Raw genomic sequence first — 24,064 nt, forward strand, 5'->3', positions numbered from 1 at the left:
TGAGGCAATCTACAGTATTCAAACAGAACCTAGCCATATGGAAAACAAAAACACAAATTTAAAACTACAATGAAATATTTTTTCCATACCTCTCAGATCAGAAAATATTAAAGTCTGACAATATCAAATGCTTAAAAAGGTGCCAGAGCAAGTGGAACTCTCATGTACTTCTGGTGACTGTGTAAACTGGTACTGTCACTTTAGAAAACAACTAGGCATTATCTAGTAAGGTTGAAGATGTGCATTATCTTCTGACCTAGTAACTCCATTCTCTAGGTATAAATACTCAAGAAGCAATTCACAAAGTGTGATCCGAAAACTTCTGGGAGTCCTTAAGAGCATTTCAAGGTGTCAGCAGGTCCTCTTTTCCACCTACATATCTGTGAGGTCATATTATCTTCATATTCTTCAACCAAAACAACAAAAACTGCAGAAGACTAAATGCAGAAGCAGGTGTGAGAATTCACTTATTTTTTTTAAGTTTATTTATCTATTTATTAAATGTTTGTTTATTTTTTAGGGGTGCCTTGGTGGCTCAGTCAGTTAAGTGTCCGACTTGGCTCAGGTAACGATCTTGTGGTTCTTGAGTTCAAACCCTGCATCGGGCTCTGTGCTGACAGATCAGAGCCTGGAAACTGCTTCGGATTCTGTGTCTCCTGCTCTCTCTCTGCCCCTCCCCCGGTTGCACTCTGTCTCTCTCTCAAAAATAAACATGCTGTCAGCGCAGAGCCTGATACTGGGCTTGAACTCATGAACTGTGAGATCATGACCTGAGCTGAAATCACAAGTCAACCAAGTGAGCCACCCAGGGTGCCCCACACCTGATTTCTATTAGCCTGATTTGCAGTAATAGAAAACAACAGCACTTTTTTGGGAAATAGTTATTTTTCATTAAAATATTACTTATGTCAATATGATGGATGTGTTGCTATTTCTAAATGAAAAATTAATATGTTTAAAAATTTCTTGATTTTAACTAGGTACAGGAGATACAATCCTCATTAACAAAAGTTCTTTACGGTCTTAAATTTGAAGGGTGATTAAAGGGATCCTATATAAAGAATACATTTGGTTTTGTCCCAGCAAAGAGTTTCAAAAACCCTTGGAATGTCCTAAATGACAGGAGTGACTTTGTTATGCTAAAAGGTGACTCATGGTGGGCCCCTACATAGTTTCAAAATTGGGGCTGGTCACCAGAAAACCATGTACGTGATTAGACGGCTAGGACTTTCAGTTGCTCCACCCGGGAGAAGGGTTAAGAATGAGTTCAATCACATGTCCAATGATTTAATCAATTGCACCTCCTTAATAAAACCCCAATAAACACTGTACACTACAGCTCAAGGGAGCTTACTGATTGGTGAACGCAATGATGTGCTGTAAGGGTGATGCCTCCAGACTTCATATGGAGGGAAGACATGGTCTGTTCAGGACCCTCCCAGGACTGCATTCTATGTATGTCCTTTGTAATAAAACTAATTTTAAGTACAGTGCTTTTCGAGCTCTTGGTGTTGTTCTAGTGAATTATTGAAACTGAGGGGGTTTGTGGGAACCTCTGAATTTGTAAGCAGTTGGTCACAGGTATGGGCAGCTTGGGGAACCACTTGTGACTGACATCTGAAGTAAGTACAGTTTTGCGGAAGACTTAGTTCTAGTGGAGTCTGACACTAAATACAGATGGTCAGCATTTGAACTGGATTGTATTGCACTGCAGTTAGGGTGGAAATGTCAAATTTTAAAACCAACATCTCTGACAACCATTATCCTAGAGAAGCTCCTGTACATGTACACCTAAAAGCAAACCAAGGAGTGTTCAGAGCAGCATTGTTACTGATGTCCATCACTAACCAGCAGGATGGATAAACTGTGGTATACAACATGCCAGGGAATACAACATGAGTGAAAATGAATCGACTACAGCTACATGAAACGTAATGTCAAAACAAGTTGTGAAAGAGTAAAGTAGGGTGCCATTTATATGAAGTTTAAAAAATGAAAAACTGAACAATTTAGGAAAGAAGAAATATGATAGCAGGCAAGTCATCAGCTCAGTGTGTAACAACCTTGTTAGTTTCAAAGGAAAACTTTCAATTCTATACCAGGTGAACAACTAAGTGAGGGTAGAAAAAAACACACACAGAGGGTTTAGACAAATTTGTGCTTCACATACCTACAGTAATATCCTCCCTCTTTCTGACCACTCATTCACGGGGTTTCGTTATGTGTGTATGACTGAAGACCGATATAACAATTGTGTTATATCATTTCTAGGCAACATATTTTTTTCAAATTTCAATGTTTCTGATTTCAGGACATTTATTAAAATCAATATGAATTTTTTAAAAATTAACAACTACCAATTATGAACTTTAATGTACTATTTACTATTTCCCCCACCAAAGATTACTACTAAGTTGACAATAGTATGCCAAAGTATGGCAATCTACAACAGAAAAAAAATGATAGACATGTTACACAACTGAGTGGTAGGCAGCTGAATGGTGCTAACAAAAAATATGTGACCACCAAACATTTGCTAGTTTTCAATAATCCCAATACTCTCCATTTAGCATTCCATACTGTAACTATTACACTTCATAAATTTCCTAAAGTAAAAAACAAAAAATTCCTAAAGTATCAAACTGGCACTCATCCTGACCTAATACCCAGCCCATTACTGACAAAGAAAACAGAGGCCTGAATGTTTCAGGAGGAACTTGTACAACCAGAATTATATTACTATATTGAAACTTGGCTTTTAATGATTTATTTAAATGAGCTTAAAATTTTTTATCAACCTGAGTTCTTAACTTTATTAAAGAATAATAAATTTTAAAGTAGTAATATAATTAGACTGTGTTCATTCTAACTGGAACCATCTCAGTGTTCTAAAATTCACTGATTAGGTGAAATGTAGAGAAGGTGAAATCAAGTCTCTAATTTGACCACTGCTATCAAATGATATAGTAACAATTGGTAGACAAAGGATGCTTTGATCAAATATTGTTGTCTTTGATAGTTTTGGCTATATGAATATTCCAAATATGAAACTGGTATAGACAGAGATGAGGATTGTGCAACCAGAATACAGCTGCTCGTATTGGTAAGACTGAAGTTTCACAACTCAGGTAACACCAGGAAAAACAGGCTTGGGTAGAAAGTTATAGAATCCTTAACTCTTTTACCCTGCCTGGCTCACATGATGTCAGTACTTGGGTAAGAGAAAGTCTTTGGCAGGTGTGCAAGGGTTAACATACATGCAAGTATTAACATATACCCTTTCTTAGAAAACTACTGGAAGATGTGCTTTGGGGTGGGAAAAAAAAGAATGAATCTAAAATAAAGATGACGTGGGATTAAAAAAAAAAAAAAAAAAAAAGAATGAATCCAACCCAGAGTAGTGACCTTAGGATGGATGAAAGTGGCACACAATTTCTAGGAAACCCTCAGTATAGACTGAAGCAGGACAATGGAGGGCTCCAGAACAGAATTCTCCACACACCTGGAACTAATATAACATTGTACATCAACTATACTTCAATTAAAAAAAAATTCTCTAACTTAAAAAGAAAAAGGAACTTATGTATCTTAGCACCCCAAAAACCATTACTGGCAAGTACTAGCACATTTGCAGAAAAAATGTTACATTTAAAAGCAGGCTAAAAAAGCTATTATTAATTCTAAGGAAAAAAGTTAGACAATCACAGTTGTAGAAAACAGTATCTAGATCATAATAATGTGAGCACTGATTTCTAACAAAAAATTATAAACATGTTGGAAGGATGGAGGTAGGTAGTGAGATGGTGGTGGTTAGGAGTTATGTTCTTATCTACAATGATGACAAAAATCAATGGATAATTTCTATCACTGATAAATCAAGAAACACTAGTAAAAGCATATTACCTGTAAGTGTGGAGGTGAATACCTAGGAGAGTAACTACAGAAGTTGAAGGTTGCTGCCCCCAGGAAGTATAACTAGGAACAGAAGAGAATGGGACAACAGACAACTGTCTTTCATTATATATGTTTAGTATCATGACTTTTTGAAATTATGTGCAAGTAGCAATGCTTCTATCAGATGAACTACACTTTTTTTGTTCTTGTTTTGTTTTTATCCTGCTTTGGTATCAGAATAGTACTGGCTTCATGGAATGATTTTGAATGTGTTCCCTCTATTTCACTATTTGTAAGATTTTGAGAAAAATTGTCATTAGTTATTTTCTTTAATGTTTGGTAGAATTCACCAATGAATTCATATGGTCTTGGGCTTTTCTGTGCTGGGAGATTTTTGATTTCAAATTCAATTTTCATTCTTATTATTGGTATAAGAAGATTTCCTATTTCTTGGACTCAAGATTCATGACTCAGTCGTGTTACCTTGTACATTTTTAGGAATTATCTGTTTTCCCTAAGTTACATGATTTGTTAGTATATAATTGTTTATAGTAATCTATTATCACACTATGTATTTCTGTGTTTTCTCATATTGGTTTTTGAGTCTTTTCTCTTTTTTTCTTAATGTAGTTAAATCATTGCCAATTTTGTTTATTTTTTGGAAAACTGATCATTACTTGAAAAGTTAAGTTATTGTTCATTCTGGTCTCTATTTTATTTATTTCTGATTTTTCTTTGTTATTTCCTTCCTCCACTAAATGAGTTACTTTTTTTATCCTAGTTCCTGTGGTGCATATATGTATTTTAGATCATGTATTCAGAAGTATGCTTCAGGTAAAACATGTTCTTATTGGAAAAAAATAACTTTAACTGAGGGTACTCACTTAAAGCCTATCAGAGGGGAAGTGGGTAAGGGATGGATGAAACAGGTGAAGGGAATTAAAAGTTCACTTATCATGATGAGCACTGAGTAATGATGTACAGAATTGCTGAATCACTATACTGCACATCTGAAACTAATATAGCACTATATGTTAAGAATACTGGAATTAAAATAAAAACTTAATAAAATGAAATTATCTTAACAAAAAACCACAAAAGTTAATTTTTTAAGAAAGTAGAATATTTTATACTTCATATTAGGATAAAAACTAACTTGTAAGGCTATGCCATTACATGTAGCAAAAACTTTGCTAGGAATCAGAATATCTAGGAAGAAAATTCTAACACCTTTCACAGAGATTTGCGTAAATGGAAAAATCAGAAGTTATCTGTGAATTCTGGTATCACATGTCAAAAAGTTCTTACCGATCTAGGTAACATCTTGAGAAATATGGAGGAAAGTTTGCTTTTGTTGGTGGTGGTAGTTATTGTTATACAAATGTTCCAAGTCCTTTTACACTTCCAGCTTTTTTGTTTTTTTTTGAGAGAGAGTGTGTGTGCGTGCACGTATAGGAACAGGAGAGGGGCAGAGAGAGAGGGAGGAAGACAATCCCAAACAGGCTCCCTGCTGTCAGTGTGGAGCCCAATGTGGGGCTTGATCTCATGAACTGTGAGATCATGACCAGAACGGAAACCAAGAGTCAGATGCTTAACCGACTGAGCCACTCTTAATCCTTTTCCACTCTTAATCCTACTTGGTTATTTGTATCATTCAGTTTTTATAACATTTTTATAATTTGACATTTTTATAAGTGAAGTGTGTGCTTTGATTTGGAATTGGCTAGTTCACTGAATGCTATATAGAAAGTGGTGATATTTTGTATATGAAAAGAAATTAAGGCTAACAGAACAGTAACTCTAAGCTTACAAAGAATATAAAATAAATATTCAGAGGTTAAAATACTGAAGAAACAGGGATTAGATAGTTAAAGTGTGAAGAAAGTTTTAAAAAGTCCTTTCTCACTAGACATGTGCCTGGAAAGGACATGTTCTTGGCATCTCCCTATTTCTCACTGTGAATAACATCTTTTCAATGTAAATATGTAACACTGAACTCAGGGTTTGGGTTATCATACAATTCTTCACTAAACAGAATGCATGAAGAGACAGTCTGAGATACTTTAAGCAGGAACTGACCTGTTTCTACTGGAAGAAAATACCATGGGTCATAAAGTAAATTCAGCAGGGGGAAAAAAAAAAACCTGGCAAAAATACAGCAAAAGTTCAATAATAATTATGCCTTGAGTTATTGGTACTATCCTTTTTACTTTCTGTTTTTGTATTTTTCTACCATGTTATCTCAAAGGGATTGCATTAAAATCATTCTAAGATCCTAGGGGAGCCTGGCTGGCTCAGTCTGAAGAGCATGCAACTCTTGATCCTGGGGTTGTGAGTTCAAGCCCCACATTGGGTCTAAGAGCTTACTTAAAAAAAAAAAAGTGTTCTAAGGTCCCATATTATCTATAGAAGGGTGAATATACTGATTAACTTTAGACTTAGTTACACATACATGTTTTAATTTCTAGGCTAACAAGGCAGAGGGATAATTAATTTTGGTTTGGTGAAGTCTCAACTCATTGACCTATTAACATTGACAACTATTTTTTCAATAACTGCTACCACTGTGCTCTGCTAATCTGCCTCCTCCCAATCTGCTGGGGAGTAGAATCTCTTACGGATTTCAAAACTTTTAATTCACTCTTAATTATTAAAAGTCTGATTTAATTAAAATAAGAAAATACATTTATAATAGAGAAAATGAACAAAAGACCAAAATTGCTTCTTTGTAACAGCGAAAAAACCCCGAACAATAACTGTGCTGAGACTGATGAAGGAGAAAAAAAGATACAGATTCAAGGCAATTCCTTTATGAATCCCAGTAAGATTTCTTTCTTGCAGTTCGATAAAAATGATTTTAAAATTAATGTGGATGAGTAGGTACTTGAAAGGCATGGTTTATTTATTAAATGGTGCCAACATAAATTAAATATTTGTAATGAAAAAAGATCCTAATTGAGAACATAATACAATAGTTCAAGTTGGATATGAATGTACAGTATAATCATTCATTATACTCTCTAGAAATGCGAGGCATTTCCGGGGAAAGGAAATCTAGAACCTTAGGGAAATTATGAATGAAATAAGTGACCAGGACAAATCCAGCTGGTAAAGAAGCTGGTAAAAAAATAAACAACAAAAAAACCCCCACTGGTTAAAGAGAAAGAGATTATAATAAAACTAAACAGCACAATAGTAAGGATGGAATGGGAGCCATGTCAAGAAGAGACTGTAGGTGCCTGGGTGGCACAGTCGGTTAGGCATCAGACTCTTGATCTTGGCTCAGGTCATGATCTCACGGTTTGTGAGTTCGAGCCCTGCATCTGGCTCTGTGCTGATGGTGCAGAGCCTCCTTGGAATTCTGTCTCTCCTTCTCTCTGCCCCCTCCCCAACTTGTGCGCACACCCTCTCTCTCTCTCTCTCAAGATAAATAAATACACTTAAAAAATTAAAAAAAAACCACAAAAGACATTGTAGTCAAAAAGGTACAGACAGTGTCTGCAACACAGACACAGTGACTAGTACTTGTTTCTGGTAATGTGGAGTTTCCAAGTGAGAGTGAAACATTACACTGAGACCAAAGGCAGAAAGATCCAGCCCCATGAAAAGGAATGGGGTGGTGGCAGAAAAATGGAAGGTCTTGAAAAATTCCTTCTGATGCCATCATAATCAAACAGAACACTCTGAGGGAAAAATGAATACTGGAGGAATTTTGAAAGATCTCCCAAAAGGTGAGGTTGAATTGATCATAAAAGAGCAAGATTATGATCTGTATCGTGGTAAGAAAAAAAGCTCATACCAAAAAAACCCCCAAAAGCAAAAAACATACAGCCTAATGATTCAAGGGTTAACACCTAACTTCATACAGATTTTCAATAAATGTCTGTTGAATTAGTAAGGCGGGGGGGGTGGGGGTGGGAACTGAAGAGGTAAAGTTAAATGATCCATTATTTTTCATGGACTAGAAGCTTGTAACCCCTTAAAGGGGCAGAGGATACCCCTTAGCGGCTACCGGTAAAATCTATTAATTCTCTTGTTTCACTTACAGAATATTGTTGACTTTTTTCTATCAATTTTAGCAACAGCATCTGGCTGAGTATCAGATCGTTTATTCTTACTGATTTCAGATTCAACATCTATGTAGCCATTTTTTTGTGACACATATCTCATAAGATAAATTTACAAGTTATCCAGAGGTTTACATGTCAACACTTTGTGAAGACACAATAAAGAAAGCTCAATTTCATCCTTGTAGTGTCTCAGAAATCTACCCTAAACTCCCTCTCTCAAATTCTTCTTTAACTTGAGGTTTGGCTTAGGGGGAGGCAGTGATATTGGGAATGGCTACATGAAGAAAAATGATAATCACAAATAGTTGTTTTGTTGTTGTTTTTTTAAACTGGCCCTTAGGAGCATCTGGCTGGCTCAGTCAATGGAACATGTGGCTCTTGATCTTGGGATCATGAGTTCAAGCCCTACCTACACTGGGTGCAGAGACTGCTTAAATGAATAAACTTAAAAAGACCCCAAAAGGGGCGCCTGGGTGGCTTGGTCGGCTAAGCGTCCGACTTCGGCTCAGGTCATGATCTCACAGTCTGTGAGTTCGAGCCCCGTGTCGGGCTCTGTGCTGACAGCTCAGAGCCTGGAGCCTGTTTCAGATTCTGTGTGTCCCTCTCTCTTTGCCCCTCCCCTGTTCATGCTCTGTCTCTCTCTGTCTCAAAAATAAATAAACGTTAAAAAAAAAATTAAAAAAAAAAGACCCCAAAAAACCCAAACTGCCTCCTAGTCTTATACACAACAGGCAGAAGTTACTAAACAAAAGATGCTTCTAGATCATTTTTCATATAAAATTAACAGAAACTGGAAACAAAATAGCAAAGGAAGCTCATGTAGTTTTCTTACACTTTTAATTGTATTTAAGATGGACATTAGGACCATCTTATTTCTTTTCTGATAATCTTTGTTTATTCTGCTATTGCCAAATCCCAGAATCTTTTAGGAAAAGCACCATGTGAAGCTTATCAAATCCTCTTGGAAAAGATGAGCCATCTGTTGAGTCCTATTTCCCTGGAGGGCATTACTGTGAGTCAGAGACAAGGGCTTATAACTACACAGTAATTCCAGTAGCTACCTGGACTCACTACAGAAAATAACAAGGAAGATTTAAAAAAAAAAAAAAAAAAAGCAAACATAATTCCCAAGAGAACAACTCTCCTCCATTGATACTTGTTTTACTTAGGTTTAAAGAGTTAGATAAGCAGAACCTGTGTGCTTCTGAAAATCAGTGCCCACATCAACCACTTCTCTAGAAAGATGTGCTGTATCAAAAGAAAACGTCATACATTAGAATGCACTATATATCTAAACTCCTGGACATTTAGAGTAAAACTGTACTAATTTGAATGATTATGGAAGAATAAAATCTTACTACCCCGGGGGTGAATGTAATAAATAGATTAGGAAATGTTACCAAATAAAAACCTGAGATTTACCCAAAAAAATTAAGAGAAGCTCTCAGGTTTGTTTTGAAGACTTTGCTAAGACTGAACAAGCAATTTTTTCCCCAAATGCAAAAAAAAGTCTGGAACTGATCACAGTGACTAGTTAAAACATTGGCAGAGGGGCGCCTGGGTGGCGCAGTCGGTTAAGCATCCGACTTCAGCCAGGTCATGATCTCGTGGTCCATGAGTTCGAGCCCCGCGTCAGGCTCTGGGGATGGCTCAGAGCCTGGAGCCTGCTTCCGATTCTGTGTCTCCCTCTCTCTCTGCCCCTCCCCCGTTCATGCTCTGTCTCTCTCTATCCCAAAAATAAATAAAAAACGTTGAAAAAAAATTAAAATAAATAAATAAATAAATAAATAAAACATTGGCAGAAAAATATCTTAAAATCTCAGGCCCAGTTACAAGTAGCTGAGGCTAACCTGGCTACAGAGCTCAAACTCCTGCAACTTAACAGTCCAACTTTTCACTTTCCTTCCAAATTGTCTTTATGAAATTAACTTGAAAAAGAATGGTTTTGAAGTATTTATGACATAGTAACCAAAGGACTCTATACAAGAAGTCAGCAGACACGGATTTCTTGTCCTGATTCTGCCACTCACTAAACACCTGCTCCTAAGCTTTACTCTTCTCATCTGTTTTCAGTAAGGCTTAAAGCTGTAAACCGTAAAATGTTTTGCTTCCTCCTATTCCTATCCCACTCTCTACCACTACCAAGCTCTATTTATTTACATTTTCTCTGTGGTTCCACACACAGGTACGTGCGAAAAACTGTACTGTGTATGCAAGCTGATGTCATAAAAGTTTGGCAGTTTCAGAAGTTAAAGAGCCTTGATACCCTTACTTTTAAACTACTTAGAAAACTTATTTCCTCAGAGTACGTCTGTGTATGACTATGGCACTTTTATTTTTTTAAATGTCAACAGTTGGCCCAATTTCCATCCCCTGACATGTTTTGTTTTCAAAATCAAACAAGTATCATTTAAAACCCATCCAGTTAATATGTGAGTGACCACATGTGACAATAACACTTTTGATTAAAAATGGAGAAACAAAAACAATCTGGGTACAAAATAAACGTCTTATTCTGTTTAAGTACTAGCTCAAAGGTAATTCCAAACCTCAAATAACACAAATATTCTAAGCAATATCTGCATATTGGCCTGACCTTCCAATTTAGTTATTCAAAGATTCAATATTTATGGTAAATTAAGGTCAATTTTGGGGCGCCTGGGTGGCTCAGTCGGTTAAGCGTCCGACTTCGGCTCAGGTCATGATCTCGCGGTCCGTGAGTTCGAGCCCCACGTCAGGCTCTGGGCTGATGGCTCGGAGCCTGGAGCCTGTTTCAGATTCTGTGTCTCCCTCTCTCTCTGCCCCTCCCCCGTTCATGCTCTGTCTCTCCCTATCTCAAAAATAAATAAACACTAAAAATAAAAATAAATAAATAATTAAGGTCAATTTTGTATGGATCAATGTTCTCCACTGGACTATAATTTACCCATTTTTAAATCTCCAGCACCAATCACAGATCCTCATAAGTACCCAATAAAATTTCCTGCAAAGGATACTTTAGTATTTCAATGTGTGGGAAAATACACATATTCCTCACATATCTTTTTTATTGTGAAATTATTTATAAGTCAATTATAAAGTAGATTACTGACAGTGAGTTTAAAAAATCAATACAGTATTATAAGTAACAGCAGTAACAAAACCATTATTTGAAATACTTACCACTCCTCAATGAAATCTACCATCATACAGTTATGATCAGGACTCAGTCCATACATGAAAAATGACAAAGGAGTATCTACAAAAAAAGAAAAGGCAGAGGTGAAGAAAATTATGGTCACATTCTCCGTCACGAATAAACTCTTTTTTGTTCTGCCATTTTTTTCCTCGTGAATTCTGCTTTCCTTTTAGTCCTGTTTCATTTTGGGGGAGGGTAGGTTCCGTTTTCTGCATGTCTCAGTACCTTCTCTATTACACCCTTGCATTCTTTTCTCCTCTCCTCTTCCTAAGTCTTTCTCTTCGCTTTAGTACGTTCTCATCTGCTATTCAGAATCAGCTCACCACTTTTATGCAGCCATCTAGCAGAGAAAATGACATTGTGACATAGCAGATGAGCTTGTCCTTGGACTTTTATATATAGCAAAAAACACTAAACACAAACACTGATAGTTTTATACCAAAATTTTAATTAAGTCACTATAAACAGTTATGGTACATGCTATGCACCATCTAGGTACTTTATATACAGTATCTCATTTAATCTGCACTGATTAGCAGTATTACCATTTTTTCCAGATGAGAACAGGGAGAATCAAAAAATTTAAGAATCTTGCCTAAGGTTATCCAATTGCTAAGTTGGTTTTCAAGTCCAATCTTGACATCTGGATTCTAAACCACTAAACTATCCTAACCATTTTTTAAGTTTCTTTCTAGAGACATTTAAGCCATAACTCTAATTGTATGCCCCATGGAAACAATAAGCAATTATAAAATATGTCCAAATCTTAATGACCTGTTTATAATTAGCTTCAAATTTATGTCTTGGTTTCAGGATAATAGACTTATGCTTTGATTTCAGGATAATATTAAAATATAATTTATGCCCTGATTTCAGGATAGTACTACTGGTTACATAATAATCTCTATATGATGCTATTCCATACCTTAAAATGCTACACGTTCTTTAAGAAAAAGTATGTTTTTATTACTGATACATCCAGCAAAATTTTGAACTCCAAATTCTAGAGTTTTTCTATTTTCCAAGTTAAGCATTCAAGAAAATAAAAAAAGTATTTAAAATAGACATTGTAGGAGCACCTGGATGGCTTAGTCAGTTAAGTGTCCGACTTCGGCTCAGGTCATGATTTCACAATTCACAGGTTCAAGTCCTGTGACAGGTTCTGTGCTGGCAGCACAGGACCTGCTTGGGATTCCGTCTCCCTCTCTCTCTACTCCCCAACCCCCAAATAAATAAATTAACCTCAAAAAAAATAAAATAAAATAGACATTGTAGATCTACTTTTGAAAACGTCATTACTACACATTTTAAAACTTTGTAAAAACAAAAGAACATGTTAACCTTTACTGATTATTTTGCCAATGTTTTAGTGAAGTGCTTTAATGAAGTGTTATTGCCAAAAGGACCCAAAGAAATAAAAGTGGAAAAAATACACAGAAAAAATCAGAGTCAGTATAGTCACAGAATATTAAGGTAATAAGGATAAGAGATTGACATATAAAAATAAAATGACAACTAATTTGGAAACTAAAAATTCTGAGAATTTAATGATGATAGTCTATCACTCACAAATTCCCACGATTGGAGCTAGCATTCATATAAGAATATCAATAATGGTATGAAATATTTAGTAATAATTAGATGGATGACATGTACATTTGGAAATCAACGATTAGTGCATTTGCTTGTCTACTGTAACTGTACTAAGTTAAAGGATAATTTTTAAGTCAGTACACTTAAGAATCCAAAGCAAACTTGTAAATTAAGACAACTGGGGTGTATAAAAAACAAATATGCATGAAGATGTAAAAGTTACCAATACTCTTAATTTGATCATAGAAGTTGCTTAAGAAAGCACAAAACACAAAAACCCTTGTGCAGAGCTGTTTCAGACTTTCTGGAATAGCAAAACCGTGGCAAACCCCTGAAATAAGGGGAAAAACTGGCTATGGGACACTGAAATTAAAAAGTAACACCAACCTAAGGCACCTGGGTGGCTCAGCTGGTTGAGCATTCGACTTCAGCTCAGCTCATAATCTCACAGTTTGTGAGTTTGAGCCCCACATTGGGCTCTGTGATGACAGCATGGAGCCTGGAGCCTGCTTCAGATTCTGTGTCTCCCTCTCTCTCTCTGCCCCTCCCCTGCCCCTGCTCACACTGTGTCTCTCTCTCTCTCTCTCTCTCAAAAATAAATATTAAAAAAATTTAAGTTTAAAAAAGCAACACCAACTACAAATTTAATAAAGAAGGTACTGATTTGGTAAGCCTTTCCACAAATTCATGGGAGGCATTTCATTAAAAGAGAAACTAAGGGATGCCTGGGTGGCTCAGTTGGTTACACATCCCACTCTCGGGTTTGGCTCAGGTCGTGATAACATGGTTCATGAGAACTAGCTCCACGTCTGGCTCTGTGCTGACAGCATGAAGCCTGCTTGGGATTCTCTCTCCCTCTCTCTTTGCCCCTCCCCAGCTTGTGTGGGTGCTCTCTTTCTCTCTCTCGCTCTCAAAATAAATAAATAAACATTAAAAAAATAAGGAAAAACTGCCTTCAAGACTTTTCTCTACTAGAACCTATGTAGTACAGTAACTCTGAATTTAATCTGCAGAGGAATGTATGTTTGTATGGGTATGGTTGAAAATATTCACTTAAGTTTCTATTAAATACGAGAATTCTATATTCATTGATATATGTCAGATTTTCTTCTTTAGAACTACCCATTTACCAAGAAAAAGGGAAAAGACCTCAATTTCACCTCATTTTTAACCTGTTTCGGGAGAAGCCAAGAATGTATTATGTAAGAATTCAAATGGCAGAGAGTCAGGTCAACAAAACTGTTTAGTTGTGAGAAAAAAATCCACATGGTGGGGGGGGGGGGCGCCTGGGTGGCTCAGTCGGTTAAGCGTCCGACTTCAGCTCAGGTCACAATCTCGCAGTCTGTGAGTTCGAGCCCCGCGTCGGGCTCGGGGCTGATGGCTCAGAGCCTGGAGCCTGCCTCTGATTCTGTGTCTCCCTCTCTCTCTGCCCCTCCCCTGTTCATGCTCTGTCTCTCTCTGTCTCAAAAATAAATAAACTTAAAAAAAAAATCCACATGAAATGTCAACTTTCTATTCTTTAGGAACTTGTATTTAAGGCCAGAAAATACAGAAACAGATCAACTTAAGAAGATGAACAAGCAACACGTGTTTGGGTATAAAATTATATCGGAAAATTAAGTAAGCTTGTTATGAATTTGTCAAATTGACACATATTAACTGGAGCACGGGGTGCTGGATGGTGAACCAAGGCTCAACAACAGACCACAAGAAGAACTGAAGAGAAATTTGTTACAGGTCCTGGAGGAAGTACTGGACACACCTCAAGGGACTACACAGGAGATGAAGGCAGAGTGAAGACGCAGAGGCAGGACCTGGGCACATGCCTTTATTAAGGTCTGTGAACAGAGTGCTTTGGGGTTCCTGGGCTAAGATGGATTGGTCAACTCAAAACAAAAGAGCAGGGTTTTGGTAAGCTGCACAGGGGTCTTAACCAAGGGGAGCGTAAGGGAAAGGCAGTGGGAGGCAGGAGAGACAGGTGATCAAAAGGGCTGCTGGGGAAGTCATTTCAGAAACTTCCATTTACTCGTGACTCTGAGGGCTAATATCTAGGGCATGCATTTGCATGAGGGAGCGAGGGTCAGTTTCAGGTCACCAAAGGCTGCCTGGCCAAACAAAATGACTGCTGAGGCAGCTATACTATGGAGGAGCTTAGCTAAACTCTCAACAAAGCTCGAAGTGAAAAGAAGCAGAGAAATGACCAGTGTGGCAAGATTTGGGTAAAGAATCTATTCCTCGTAAATTCAGATATTTAGGTAGCTGAGTTTTCAATCAATTTTTATAGAGGTCTGAAAAAAGCTTTGTGTTGAAAAAGATTTTAACAGACACCTCTAAAAAATACTGTTCAGTAAGTTTGTTACCCAGTTATATACTATACATTCCAATTATAGTTCCCTAGATACACAAGCACCAGCAACTAATGTTCACATTCAGGAAATTACCTGTATTTCTGGTCTTAGTGAACGAAGGGCAGTGATTCTCAAACTGGGGTCCCTAGACCAGCAGCATCAGTATTACCTGGGAACTTGCTGGCAACGCATATCTTCTGGGCTCATCCTAGACTTTCTGAATCAGAAAATCTAGGAATTAGACCCGGCAATCTGTGATTGGACAAGTTCTCCAGGTGATTCTGATGTAAGCTAGGTTTGAGATCTACTGGTAGGTAATTCTGAGGAAAGCATCCAATCAGCTACATAAGAATGGTTTCTTCCCCCCCCCCCCCCCCCCCCGCCATCTTCTTCTCCATTTTTAGTATTAGCAAGCAATTCTTTTCAACCAGAGTCACTATTAGGAGAAAGAAATGTTCTGAATTAGAAACATCACTTTCAGGCCTAATGCTCCTGGCAAGGAAGAATCTGAAAGAAAGTTTTAAAAAGACTGTGGGTTTGCTCTTTTGGGGTGGAAAGGGAGGTAGGCAATCAATTCATTTAACAAGTATTTATCAAGCAGCTACCTTGTTCCAGGTACCAAGCAAGAAGGAAAGACAAGGAAGTAAAAAGAACTCTAAAAACCACCAACAATTTTAATTTGGATATCTTCAATGTAATTAACACAGGATGCCTATTCCAGGTGTGTACACAGGCAAAATACCAAATGAGTAATAAGTAATAATTATTTTTACACTGAAGCAATGGACTAGCAAAGCAAAAAACAAACAAACAAACAAACAAACAAGGTTCATTCCTGATGATCTAGAGTTGGTGGTTCTCAAACTTTAACATATATCAGTCACCTGGAGAGTTTACTAAAACAGATTACTGGGTCCCACATCTCTAGAGTTTCCAATTCAGTATGTCTATGCTTGAAGCCCAAGAATTTTTTTCTTTAAAAAAATTCTTTTTGACATTTATTCATTTTTGAGACAGAGAGAGCGCGCAAGCAGGGGTGGGGCAGAGAGAGAGGGACACACAGAATCTGAAGCAGGCTCCAGGCTCTGAGCTGTCAGCACAGAGCCTGAAGCGGGGCTTGAACTCACAGAGTGTGAGATCATGAGCTAAGCTGAAGTCGGACACTTAACCGACTGAGCCACCGAGGCACTCCAGAATTTTTTTTTTCCCTAACAAATGACCAGGTAATGCTGATGGTACTGGGACCACATTTTGATAACCACCAATCCAGATGATCAGGCATCATTAAATTTGGGCACTCCAGGAAGGAAAGGTCTAAGAATTACCAGTTCATTTCTCAAGGCCTTCTCATTTGTATTTATCGCTAAGATTTAGTCTGTCTCCCTGAGGGCAAAGAGAATAGGAGGGACGGATTATCTTTTAAACTATGTGGTTTAATTATTTTATCAACCCAAATTCAGTTGACTATGTTGCCTTAATCAATCTACAGTATGAGGGTTTCTTAAACTAGAAGCAAAAGCCAGTATTCAAACATTTCCATGGTTTTGTGGTGACTCAGAAGTCCTAATTTTGTTTTGATGTCCTATAGTGTATGAACGGATTTTTCTAAAAATTTGGGGGCAGGCTCTCCCTTCAGTCCCAAGGAGGATCCTGTATCTATTTAATTATACACAGTCAAATGAGAGTAAAGTTGAAAGTAATTTATATGCTTTAAAGACTATCCCAAGAGTCTAGGCTATGGGAAAGCGTACTCCTAGTCCAGCTGCTTTTCATCAGGGGAATAATTAAACTTAAGGGGCCCCCAAGGGTTAGGACTCCCCTGCTTCCTTTCCCTTTGGAGTCCAGGAGCTTTGGTAAAAATAGATCAGGTTCCACAAAGAGGCCACGGTCATCCTGGCCACGGAGAAAGGTGAGAAAACAAAGTCAACTCTTCATTAACTCAATCCTCCAGTCCTAGCTCTTCCTTCAACCTTCTCAAATGCCCAAATTCTAACAGGCTTAACCAAAAAGAAACACTCTACCATGAAGTAAACTAGCAAAGGATACTTTGCAACCTATTTTACATGGAAAAAAACCTGGATTACCTACACTCCTCCTATATATCAACCTTGTTTTATAATTTATAGGTGAACATAATGAGAGATTGTTACTACTTAGTGAGCCCAATTAATAAATACAAAGAATGCCTTCCTCTAAGTTACTGTATTGAAAACGAGTGAAAAGCAATTGAAACAGCAGGAAAGTTACCCCCTTGCCAGCCTAAAGCCACTTCTTTCCTCCCTATGCAGATATAAACAGAGAGATGATTGCCTGACCAAAGTTCTGGAAAGCAGATGTGTTGCTCGAAGGGTACAAAATGTGGATGTGTATTGTGCTACCAGGCTGTCAAAGATGAAGAGATCAATCAATAGAACTCCAAACCGAGTGCATTCTCTGTGTGGCAGAAGAAAATTACATACAAAAGGAGTTAGGGAATTGTTGTAAAAGCACAGGAATGAGATTAGTATCTAATCTATTACGGCTGTGAGACTTTTAAAAACATATTAGGGAAATACAAAGGCATAATCAGATGACTAAAGATAATGACATACAATTTTCAAGGGAGTTAAACACATGAAACTCTTGGAAGAGAAAAAATAATAATAAAGAGCTCCTTATTTAATCCTTGTAGAAGACTTATCAGTTATTTTCCCCAATAACAAAGTAATCTCTAAAATTGGTCTTACCTAAAAACCCACACAATTCATTTTTATTAATATAGGTATACAGGTAATAGATGAAGCATCATTTGATAAATTTCTAACTAGGACTGAACCAACAATGAGTCAACTTTTCCTCTTGCATTGGATTGTTTTCTAGTTAAAAACCAACAGTATTCCTCAGATAGCCCTTCAAAGTCAATGAATGGTGTACTGAATCATTCTTGCTATTCAAGGTGTTGTTTTCATTTTAAAACATTAAGCTATCTTTCTGTGTTGGTCCAAAAAATTCAACATCTTGTATGGAAAATACAGCCATCAATTATTAGTTACCTATTCTGGTCTGCTGAACCTAAAAAAATGCAAGGTTGAGGCCAGAAAGATAAAGCAAAAAAAAAATTTTAATGTTATTTATTTTTGAGAGAGAGAGACAGAGAGAGAGAGAGAGAGAGAGAGACAGAGAGAGAGAAAGCAGGGGAAGGACAGAGAGAGAGAGGGAGACATAGAAACCAAAGTAGGCTCTAGGCTGTCAGCACAGAGCCTGATGCGGGGCTCGAACCCATGAACTGTGAGATCATGACCTGAGCTGAAATCAGACGCTTAACTGACTGAGCCACCCAAGCGCCCCAAAGTAAAAATTTTTTTAATGTTGGTTTATTTTGAGAGAGCATGTGTGGGCATGTGAGGGGCAGAGAGAGAGGGGGAGAGAGAATCACAAGCAGGTTCTGCACTGTCAGTGCAGTGCCTGATGCAGTGCTCCGTCCCATGAATAGTGAAATCATGACCTGAGCCAAAATCAAGAGCCAACGCTCAACTGACTGAGCTACCCAGGTGTCCCAAAAGATAACTATTTAATATTGGATCATGTAAATCTGTAAAGGAGTCATACCCAGAAAACACTAATATGCAATTATAATTCTTAAATAAATATATCTAATTATATATCCTTCTGATAGAAAAGGCATGATGTTCATTTTAAAATTAATTTTTTTCCATATTTAAGTTTAAATCTGAGAAGCTAACAACTAACGATAATAATAAGCACCCTTATCCTATAAAGAATGGATTTCAATATAATTTGTCTATTTCTAACATCATACTCATTTTAAGAGTCTACCTGACTGTAGTAACAAGACTTCTCAAAAATTCTGTAGAAGCCATGTCTGAAATACTAAAATAAACCTGGTGAGGATTACACCAAGTAGACAGACTGGAGAATTCCAATAAACCTGTAGGCAAAATTTGAGTATTATTGAGTCTCCAGAAGAAAACTAACCAAAACACCCTACGCAAGGAAATGAATTTGCATCATTTTTCTTGGCTTTTCTGATGCTAGTCTTCTGTTAGACTAAAAATTTTAGTCCCATTTTTAAATAGTCTACAAATATGAGGTGAACAAAACAGACCAATGTGCCATTAGCTCTCTTCAGACTCAGAAAATCTGCAGCAAATACTTTTCCTTAAAAAATTTAGCGTAAGTAATTTAGATAAATTGTTGGTTTTTTGCAAAAAAAATTTTTAAGTAGGCTCCATGCCGGTGTGGGGCTTGAACTCATGACCCTGAGATCAAGAGTTTCATGCTCTACCTACTGAGCCAGCCAGGTGCCCCCAGATAAATTATTTTTAAAGGAAAATTATTTGATTCATTCATGACTTAGATCAGAGATAAATAGTTCTGGTGGCAGTATGGTAAAGCCAGATCACCTAGTTTCAAATCCTGTTCTGCCCTTACTAACTATGCAACTTTGGACCAGTTACCTAATCTCTCTGTGCCCCAATTTCTTCATATATTAAAAATAGGAAAATTAACAAATATCTACTCAAGTTAATTCAGTTGATCAATACTCCCCTGCTGTATGAGTAACTAAATTAATATATGCAATATATACAACTGACTTACAGAACAAAGCACTATTCAGTGTTGGTTATTATTATTAGTATGTGTTTGATCACATAATGAGATAAAATTTTTAAATTCTTACAGTTTAATGTTAATCATCTAACATTCATCCTCTCTTTTTCTAAATTTTTTTTTCAACGTTTATTTTTTTTGGTACAGAGAGAGACAGAGCATGAACGGGGGAGGGGCAGAGAGAGAGGGAGACACAGAATCGGAAACAGGCTCCAGGCTCTGAGCCATCAGCCCAGAGCCTGACTCCGGGCTTGAACTCACGGACCGCGAGATCGTGACCTGGCTGAAGTCGGACGCTCAACCGACTGTGCCATCCAGGCGCCCCCATCCTCTCTTTTTCAAATATTCATATGATTTATTGACCTGTGAAGCCCTATTCTCTTTTTAGCTTTAAGAGAGAACAAAACTAGGGGTGCCTGGGTAGCTCAGTCGGTTGAGCGTCCGACTCCTGATTTAGGCTCAGGTCATGATCTCACAGTTCATGGGATTGAGCCCCATGTCCAGCTCTGCACTGACTGTGCAGAGCCTGCTTGGGATTCTCTCTCTCGAACTCTCTCTGCCCCTACCCTAATTGTGCTCTCTCTCAAAATAAATAAACTTTAAAAAATCCTTCAAAAAAAGGAGAACAAAAATATATAAAGTGCATGTATTTGTATGGGCTAAATATCTCAGATAGGCAGGCACATAATAAACTTGGAAAAACTAAAATACTAGGTTTAATTGATTGAAACGGGCTTTAAATACAACTGCAAATATAAAAGGCTGGGTTTTTGAGAGAGAAAGATGGATTTGTGAAACTTTTCTTTAAAAATTTGCCCTTTTGCTCTTTGAAGTTGCTTCTTATTCCTTGACTATTTCATTATACACAATATACCCCACAGAGTATAAAGGATGTATAAACCTGGAGACTGTTGTACTGGGCAGGGTGAGTCAGAGACAGAGGAATGCCATGTGGTTTCACTCATATCTAGAATTTAGTAGACAGAACAAATGAGCACGGGGAGGGGGGAGAGAGGGAGCAGACCAAGAGGCAGACTCTTGTCTGTGGAGAGGAAACTGGTGGTTGTGTGGGGGGTGGAGTGGGTGATAGGGATTCGGGAGGTGCACTTACTCTGATGGGCACAGGGTGTTGTGTGGAGGTGTTGAATCGCTATATTGCACACCTGAAAATGGTGTTGCACTGTGTGTTAGCTAACTGAAATTTGAATAGAAACTTAAAATGGCACACCTGGGTGGCTCAGATCCTGATCTCACAGTTTGTGGGTTCAAGCCTCACATCGGGCTCTGTGCTGACAGCTTAGAGCCTGGAGCCTGCTTTGGGTTCTGTGTCTCCTTCCTTCTCTGCCCCTCCCCTGCTTGTGCTCTCTCTCTCAAAAATAAATAAACATTAAAAAAAATTTTTAAGGAAACTTAAAAAAAAGAAAGCGTAAATCCAAGGTCAAAGGGCTTACAGACTTTCCTGACCACCATTATGGATATGTAATTCTACTAGCAAAGAATTTGATTTTATAAAAGCTTAGTCCCTTTTGAATTTGTTCTTTTATTTATTTTTTTATTTTATTTGAGAGAGAGAGAGAGAGAGAGAGAGAGAAAGAGAGAAAGAGAGAGAAAGAGAGAGAGAGAGAGAGAGAGAGAGAGAGAATGAATCCCAAGGAGGCTCCACACTCAGCACAGACCATGACCCTGGGATGATGACCTGAGTAGAAATCAAGAGTTGGACACTCAACTGACTGAACCACCCAGGTGCCCCAGGATTTGTTCTTTTATACTAATGGTACAAAATTATGGCAATGTTTTCATCTACTGATATTAGGAAATATTTGTTCATGTCTTCCTTCATTTCATTTTTTGCTCATAGTTTCTGCTAAGACCTGTCATTAAAATGCTTACATGAACTTGAAATGTCCCTCTAAAAGCTTTACTTGTAAGCCACAGAGTATAGAACACTGGCTTATCAAAAAAGAGGCCACTACAAGGTGCAATAACCATAGACTAACGAAAGCAGCAAAGGACTGGCAGTCAAAACCTAGGTCTGAATCCCAGTTCTGCTAATATCCAGCTATTATGCTTTATAAACTGGGAACATGTTCCCGTACAACTACTTCAAGTTTATTATTGCTAAATTTGTTTTGGGGGGAGAGAGGCTCACATCTTTTAGAGTCTGATGAAGCTATATATTTTCCTCAGCAAAAATTATCACAATCCACCATTTTTTTTGCAAACAATCAGGGGCTTCAAGTAATTACCAAAGTCCATGTGTCCTAAATTAAGAACCTCTAGACAAGAGGATTACAATGGTTTCTGCTGATTTAATATACAAAAATGCCATTTACTCATTCCCCTCCTTTTCTCTCTCTCACACACACACTTTGCAGTTTTGCTATTCAACCTATAAACACAGCAGTGCTAACAAGCTTATGCTTATAAAAGTGAAAAAGAAATTAAGTTTTACCTTCACTGGCAAAAAGTAAGTATGCCCCCCAACTCAAGGTGTGTTCGCCAGTTTCAGATTGTATCCTGAGAAGCTAGACACTCAAGTCAGCGATTTTCTCTCTTGCGACATCGTCCTCCATATCCTCAAGTTGAGTTACAGTAGGTTAAACTTGTCAGAAACACTTAAAAATCAAAATGGCTTTATATATGTAGGGTCTAATAAGCACTACCAAAGCCATCCAATATGAAAATGATGTTCTGATAAGGATTTAATTGTTCACATATATCCACAGCCATACTAATGACAGCAGCAGCTGCAGCTTTGCCAAAGTCTCAGCTGTGGTAATTAAAGACAGACTCTCAGGAGCAACTAACTATCGTTAGTTTCACAGGGCAGTAATTACAAAGGCTTTGCATTATGTGGATTATACATTCCAAGGATATAGAGTTGCTACCAGACTTCAGAGACTATCTTAAACAGGCAAAATTGCTCATTAAAGCAATCATCAAATTTACTCTATTAATGAGTTTAAAATTCTCTTAAGTTTGGGGGGAGGAGCCGAGATGGTGGAACAGCATGGAAGTTTTTTTGTGGGTCTCGGGTCCGTGAAATACAGCCAGACGAACACTAAACCATCCTGCACACTTAGAAAACTGATCTGAGGATTAACACAACAATCTGCACAACCTGAACCACAGAACTCAGCAGAAAGAGAAAAAATTCATTTTTATTTTCATTTATTAAAAATATTTTTAATTTTTTTCTACTATATTTTTTACTTTTGTGTAAATTTTCAAAAATTCTCTTAAGTTTGTTCAGCTTACTATGCATCTGTACTTCACCTTGTAAAATAGAGCTATTCTTAAAAAGTTATTTTTTGACAATCTAAGCCTGCCTCTGGACTAACTTCATATAACTGAAAGTATCACAAAGTAAAAACAAACCAGCCTAGAATATCACTTATAAACACATAAAAAATCAATGAATAAAACACTGGTATTCTGGACATATTTTTTAAACCAAAAAGAGTTCCTTTTTGATAAAAGTACGTAACAAATATGAATGGAAAAAGGTAAGGGTTAAAGGAAAATTAATCCCAACTGTGCAACACATTTAGGGTTTGCAGTTAATCAGATTCCATCACATCTAATGGGATAACAAGCAGGCACTTCATATTCCTTAAAGCATTCTTCTTCAAAGCAAAGACATTTACAAATAAATAAAAAATAGGAACATAGCAAAAGCTGACCAAAGCAACACATTTACCAAAAATCAGAATTGCCAATTTTCTAAAATTAATCTTCAGGTATTGTAAAAACGGTGATTGTTATCCCTAATTTAAAAATTTTGTAATCCAGGTAAACTATATCATGTTTAAGTATAATAAAAAAATAACTCTGTAACTTAAAAGTGCCTTAGTAGCTGGTGTACTGAGAGAAAAAGTAATCCTTAAGTCACTTGCAATTGAGTACAAGTACCATTATAATATATTTTATTAACAAAAGTAGTCTAATTATATTTTACTGGTTGCAGAAAGCATTTTAAAAATGTAAACATAATTGATATATGACATTTATAAGTTTCGGGTGGGCAACATAATGATTTCATATGTATATACTGCAAAATGATAAAACCTTTTAATGTAGTAAACTATAAAAATAAAATAAAGCTGAAATACACACTAAAATTATCACTAGTGTTAAATTTCCAGAAAATTTAAATAAAACTTATCATGCTTATTTTTCCTGTTGATTAACAACTAACCTCTAAAGATAATTGCAATTTTCCCCTAGTGATACGAATTCTTCAATAATTTTTTTAAAGTTTTATTTATTTATTTATTAAAAGTAATCTCTCTACACCCAACGTGAGGCTCACACTCATGACCCTGAGATCAAGAGTTAGATGCTCTTTTGATTGAACCAGCCAGGCGCCC

At 37.1% G+C, this 24,064-nt stretch overlaps 1 protein-coding gene and 1 long non-coding RNA gene across 16 annotated transcripts in view; one reads left to right on the forward strand and one right to left on the reverse strand.

The window, feature by feature from the left end:
* The window catches only part of LOC109498778, a 47,752-nt gene extending 30,007 nt beyond the window's left edge, over nt 1-17,745 (forward strand). For 3 of the 4 annotated variants that reach the window (XR_006596417.1, XR_002155677.3, XR_006596416.1), the window contains exons 3-6: nt 277-453; nt 14,259-14,571; nt 15,699-15,804; nt 17,372-17,745. This is a non-coding gene — a long non-coding RNA (uncharacterized LOC109498778). Of the gene's footprint in view, nt 1-276; nt 454-7,575; nt 7,626-14,258; nt 14,572-15,698; nt 15,805-17,371 lie in introns of those variants that run through there. The other variant, XR_002155676.3, reaches the window with a different exon arrangement.
* Nucleotides 1-24,064, reverse strand: part of TEX15 (testis expressed 15, meiosis and synapsis associated) — a 101,313-nt gene that overhangs the window by 75,258 nt on the left and 1,991 nt on the right. For 10 of the 12 annotated variants that reach the window (XM_019828368.3, XM_045055332.1, XM_045055330.1 and 7 more), the window contains exon 2: nt 11,127-11,202. The gene's annotated coding sequence lies outside the window, so the exon portion shown is untranslated. Of the gene's footprint in view, nt 1-11,126; nt 11,203-11,367; nt 11,483-15,176; nt 15,313-24,064 lie in introns of those variants that run through there. The other 2 variants (XM_045055328.1, XM_045055331.1) reach the window with 2 other exon arrangements.

This window comes from Felis catus, chromosome B1 (assembly GCF_018350175.1).
Source record: "Felis catus isolate Fca126 chromosome B1, F.catus_Fca126_mat1.0, whole genome shotgun sequence".
In the NCBI taxonomy this organism is placed as follows: Eukaryota; Metazoa; Chordata; class Mammalia; order Carnivora; family Felidae; genus Felis; species Felis catus.